We start from the raw sequence: 6431 nt of genomic DNA, 5'->3' as shown, positions 1-6431 counted from the left end.
TCCTGGGGTAGGTGTTCTGCATGTAGGTCTTTCTACTGCTGGGCTAAGAGCCAATCCACGGGAGTGAGTCCAATTCCAGGTGATTGTTTAAGATTCAGTATGTCTAGGGTGGAAATGCAAATTATCAGCAGGGGTCATACCTGAATGAACTGGTTCGAGGCCCTGCTTGGGATAGAGGAAAAAGAGAAGGGGCTGGGGGCCAGGTGCGCCGGGGTCACAGACAATTCACTTCCCATCTGTGAGCCTCGGATTCCTGGACTGTGAATGGGAGCAACAATCCCACCAGCCAGGCTGTGGCTAGGATTTAGTGTGATCCTCTTTGTGGGATTTTGACACAGAACTGCTCTCTCACCTCTTTGCTCTTGATGGACTGTTATTGACCTGGGAGGTACCAGTCAGTGAAAGCAAATAAGAAAACATTTCAAAGTAGAACACCAGTGGGCTTAAGCTTTGAAAACCAAATCTTTCCTTCCAAGTTCAGGCTGGGACCCTCCTGCAGGTTTCTGGGTGACTGCTCCCCTCCTCCCCACACTCAGGGGCTCCTGCTTTGCTTCTGTGCCTGGAACACCTGAAGCCCAGCCAGCTCCTGAGCTGTGGCCAGAAAAGGGCCAGACTCAGAGGCCGCAAGAGGAGAGGGAGCGAGGCCAGAAGACAGCAGGGAAACCAGTGTATATGTGTGTCTGTGAATGTGTGTGTCAGTGTGTGTATGGATGTACATGAGAGTGTGTGTGATATGCGTGCATGTACCTATATGAGAGTGTGTGAGTACGTGTGTGTGTGTGAGCTCACGTGTGAATGCATGAGTATGCATGTGTGCATGTTCCTGTGTGTGAGTGTGTGTGTGTATATGAATATATATATATGTCAGAGTATGTGAGTCGTGAGGGAGTGTGTATGTGAGAGTGTATTGTGCATGTACTTGTGTATGTGTGTATAAGTGTGAAACAAAGACACAGAGAGGAAGAGAGACAGAAAAGAAAGTGAAAGAGGCACACACACACACACAGAGCTAGAGCGAGGAGAGGGAGACAAAGAATTCCGTGTGTGTGAATTCCTGCTTTCATCTTTCCCTGGGCCTTCCTCCCCACAGTAAAATACCATTCACAAATAGGACTTGGTTCCAGAAAGCCCTGTGAATTGGGGTGGGTGGCTGCTTTTACCATTCCTTTCAAGACAAGGAAGGGAAGGCTCAGAGAGCAGCCTGCCTAGGACACACAGCAGCAGTCCGCAAGCCTGACTCCTGGGGAATGCTGAATCCAACCCTCCTTTAACAGACAAGGGGGCTCAGACTCAGGAAGAGAAAGCAATGAGCCAAAAGTCACTAGCCAGGGTGCTATCAGAGTTGGTGAGGACTCACACCCAGAACTTATCTGTCTCAGCCCAGCCTCAGTCCCTAGATCCAGACTGTCTCCTTCCATTGGGTCCCTCTGCACCCCCAACCCCTTCCTTTCTCACCCCAGAGGCTGCAACAGCCCTTGTCCCAGGCCCACCTTGTTCTCAGCCTTGGTAAGCCTCCTGCCTGGAGCTTGCCAGCCTCCCTGAGTCTTCGCTTCCTCATCTGTAAAATGAGAATGGTGACACCCAATTCATAGGGCTGGGGTAAGGATAGAACATGACAGCACCCCCCCCCAACCCAAATCTAACCAGGGGCCCAGTGAATGTGGTCCCTGCCCTTTCTCAGTGAGCTTGCCCTGGGCACTACTGCAAAGGGACTTCCTGGTCCTGTAGTCTCCCTGGGGAGCCTGGGACGAGACCTCTCCATTCTCCCAGGTTGCAAGGCATTTGGTGAATGGAAATTGGATGGTTAACAATTGACACTAGTAATGTACACGGTATGGTGCAAAACGTTTTTCATTATCCCACTGAACCCTCCTAACAGCTGCCATGGGGAAGGTGCTGTGATTTCCCATTTTACAGTCACTGAGACTGAGGTCAGAAGTGAACAATTTCACATGGGTTTCACCACATCAAAGATATGAAACTATTCACTACAGATTAGTAAGTAAGCATAAGCAAGCCTTTGCTTATGCTTGCTTACCAGGTACTCTGTCCCTGACAGAGATTGTAAATTTGAAAAGAGGCTTTGATTTTTTTAGGACTTGCTGTGGAGTTGGGTGAGAGACAGATATCTAGGAACAGAGTCTTTGATGTGGTGAAAATGTAGAATAGTTCACTACAGCTTAGTAAGGAAACACAAGTAAACCCATGCTTACCTTGCTTACTGGGCAATCCAACACTGCCCTGTGTTAATGATTATAATGAGATCTCCCAGGGGTTTAAGTCCTTGAAGGTGGCAGCCCCAGATGTGAGGATGAGACCTCTACTTGCCCTCCATCAGACCTGAAGACTCAGCAGGAAACTCTGTATCTGGCCCCCACTTACAGACTCACTTTCTAGGGCAGATCTGCCCCGGACACCATCTCCCGCTGTTGTATCTGTTAAGCTGAGATAGCCCACAGGATGGAGGGTGAGCATGGCCTGTGCTAACGTTCCTGAAGGATAGGGTGGGGGAGAGTCCAGCAGGGCTGGAGGGGGCATGACAGGAGGCTGCTCTTCAGTCAACATTGGATGTTGGGGACACCTATCAGGACCCCATCTTTTGATGGCTTCCCCTCATTCCTCGGTAACTCAGTACACTTGTACCTTCTCCCCCTCCTACTATGGTATCTGCACCCAGGAATGGATCTGCTCTCAGTCACATGCACAGAAGTGTGAACATGGACAGAGGGTAGATATTAGGGGACCACACAGGGTTTCCTCATCTGATGGGAAGGAGCTTCTAGGGACAAAGGGAACAAGCTGTGGGCTACATTTTGGAGTCAAGTCACTTAAGCTTCCTGTACAAAGTTTACTCATCTGTAAAATAGGGATAATAAATCATGCCTCAAGAGGAGAAAGTGGGATAGTAGTGTGGATAAAGAGCTCAGTGCCAGCCGGCCTGCAACAAGTGTTCAGAAAGTACCAGCTGCTGTCATTATTACTGTAATAAAGATCATTTGGTTCAACTCTCTTAATTGTCCAGATAAGGGAAACCGACTCCCAGAGAGAGTAAGAGATGGGATCCAGATGTCAAAGTTGTGAAGAGAGGAGCAAGAAGATCTCAGGTCTTCTGAGTCTGGCTCCCGAGCCCTGATGAGTCTCAGATTTACCGATGTCTTCTGGGCATCCTCAGAGGAGCTAGTGGATTTCCACCTTCAAATGGTAATTTTCCAAGAAAGGAAACACTCCTTGTCCCTGGTATCAAACCCTGTATGTCAGTGTCCTAGAGGGGCTGCTGAGACAAGGAGGGTCCGAGAGAGAGAGCCTAGAGCCCAGAACCCAACAAGGACTTTACAAAGGCCCAGACACCATTTTGCACCTACTGCATGCCAGACAGATGGTCAGATAAGACTGCACTTAGGTCCCACCTTTGCCACTGACTTACTGTGGCACAAGGCAGGTCCTTTACCTCTCTGAGCCTCAGTTGTCTCATCTGTAAAATGGGAATGTAATATCCATCTTATGGGAGAACTGTGAGGAATAAATGTAGTAACTTACATGAGAACTCCTGCCACATAGTGTGAGCTAGGTGAGACAACTGTAGTTGTCTTCCCCTCAGCCCTGACCAGCCTGGTGGCCCAGATGGCCCCTGCTTCCCCAGCCCCTTCCCTTCCTCTGCAGAGTAAAAGAACTCATCCTGAGGTTTCTGCACTCCTTTCAGAACACAACATTTTCTCTGTCTTCTCTTTACAAAAAAAAAAAAAAAAAGGAGCTCTGGTGGTGTAGCACCTAAGGTATCTGACTGCTAACCAGAAAGTTGGTGGTTCAAACCCACCAGCCACTCTATGGAAGCAAGACTGGGCAATCTACTTCCATAAAGATTTACCACCTTGGAAACCCAATGGGGGTCACTATGAGTGGGAATAGACTCAACAGCAATGGGTTGGGTTTGGTTTTGGTTTGCTCCTTACAAGTGACCAATGTTTACCTGGGGCCAGGATGGGCAGAGGAGGGGTTGGGGGGAACAGCAGTCCCTCAGGAAGAAGGAGGTGACAGTCCTTGAGAAATAGAGGAGGAACAAGTAAGGGAGCAAGGAACAAAGGGAATCTACCCTTCACTTCCTCAAGACAGGACACTGAGCAGCTGGGTCTCCATTTCCAAACTGAACAGGAAGGTGGTAAGGATGGTGCTGGTGGTGATGATGATAATGATGGTGGCAGTGGTGGTGATGATGATGAGGAGGATGATAGTGATAGGGTAGTGGTGATGATGGTGGTAGGAATTATGACGAAGATGAGGATGGTGAAGATGATGATGGTGATGAGGAGGGTGAGGGGCATGACTGATGATGATAATGGTGCTGGTGGTGATGAAGATAATGATGAGGATGGTGGTGGTAGTAATTACAATGATTAGGAGGCTGGGGAGGATGATGATGGTGATGATGATGGTGAGGAGGAGGAGGAGGAGGATGAGTATGGTGATGGTGAGGAGTATGACAATGGTGATGATGACTACATCAGAGAGTTATACAGCACCTACTATGTGTCAGACAGTGTTTTAAGCACTTTGAATACATTAATGCATTTGATCTTCCCCAACAACTTTATAAATTTGGTATCAATATTATCCCCATGTTGTAGCCTGGAAACTAGGCACAGAGAGGTTAAATAACTTGCCCAAGATCAAGATCATGTAGCAGATAAGTGACAACACTGGGATTCAAAACAATCTGGCTCTAGACTAGTTTTTAATCACAACATAATGACAAGAACGACAGTGAAATAATTGACACAGATAATAAGAGCAGTCAACCATTATTAACTGCTGACAATGCACCAGGAGCTGTTCTACACACTTTATTATTATCTTATTTAATTTTCACAATACTTCTATGAAGAAGGTACTATTCCCCCACCCCACCCCCCATAGGAAATTGAGACTCAGAAAGGCAGATCTCCAATGGGTCAGTGATGGAGCTGGAGATGTGAACATAGCTCTGCCAGACTGTGGAGTCCTTAATCAACTTCAGATAGCTCAGGGCAGAGGCAGGAACTCTTCCTTGAGTCTGAAGTCTCGGTATCTGGGCTCAGCTGTGCCCCTCATTCACTGTGTGCCGTGGCAAGCTGTTCACCCTCCCTGCCAGGCCTCTGAGTCCATCCCACCCCTTTTGATTGCTACTCCTTCTCCCCTTAGTAGCTGCCTTTTGATCCTCCCCACCCACTAGATATCCCATATGTCCCTTAAATCTACCTATTCAAAGCTAACTACACATACAGAAAGACACACAGAATCTGCCCTTCTGAGGTCACCTCTCCTGGATCTGTAGATCTTGTGAAGTGTCTAGCCTTACTTCCAACAACCAGAATAGAAACCATGACATGGTTTCCAGATCTCTCTTTCTCTCTCTTCTCCCCACTCCCCTCCCCGTACACACAGTTACAGGGCCAATTCTTCCTCCTAATGGCACAGAGTCAGGAGGTGGGGCTCTGCAGAATAGCAGACCCAGTCTTGGGAAGCTCAGTTCAGCCACTTGCTCTGTGTTTTGGTAACTTCTTGCTGCTCTAACAGAAAATACCACAAATGGGTGGTTTTAACAAACAAGAGTTTATTCTCTTACAGTTTTGGAGGCTAGAAGTCTGAGTTCAAAGTGCTAGGCTCTAGGGACTGGGTGGAAGTCCCTTGACTTTGGGCTTCAGCTCTGCCTCTTGCTCCTGGCACACTGAAGCCGGATGCTTTTCTTCGCTCAGGCAGCTGCTGGCTGCTGAGGCTGACAAATCCAAGGTTGACAAGTGAAAAGGCACGGTCCTGCTATTACTAAACCACATGGCAAGCCATTGACTCAAGTCCATTAAGAGTCCCACAATCGGCAGACAATGTGGCAGGCTACCGAATGACTCAACTACATGGAGGGTCCAAGTATGCCAAAAGCTACAGACCATGCCTAAAGCTCCTCCTTATGCATTGGGATCAGACCACATCCCTATACAACTCCTCAGCTGCTCACAGTAGATTTCACCATGGAGTTGATTACCAGTCTCATCATGGTACATCCAACTGCCCAGCCACTCAAAACCAGGGCCAGCCAAGTTGACACACAACCTTAACTACCACACTCTGTAATCTCAGACAAGTTCCTTTTCCTCTCTAAACCTCTGTGATATACCTACAAATTGTAGATAACAATAATGCCTATGTTGTGGAGAGGTTGTAAGGATCAAATATGGGAGTGTAGTGTAAAGTGCCTGGGAGGTAGAAGTTGCTCAATTAATGCTCTGGTACTGTAGTGAATAAGGCACTTGACTGCTAATCAAAAAGTCAGTGGTTCAAACTCACCAGCTGCTCTATGGAAGGAAGATGGGGCAAACTACTTCAGTAAAGATTTACAGCCTCAGAAACTCAATAGGGGTGGTTATGAGTTAGAAACTACTTAATGGCAGTGAGTTTGGTTT

The sequence above is a fragment of the Orycteropus afer genome, unplaced genomic scaffold (assembly GCF_000298275.1).
Source record: "Orycteropus afer afer isolate SDZICR_OR568_19922 unplaced genomic scaffold, OryAfe1.0 scaffold00031, whole genome shotgun sequence".
NCBI classification, from domain to species: Eukaryota; Metazoa; Chordata; class Mammalia; order Tubulidentata; family Orycteropodidae; genus Orycteropus; species Orycteropus afer.
Note: the sequence above shows the minus strand (reverse complement) of the source record.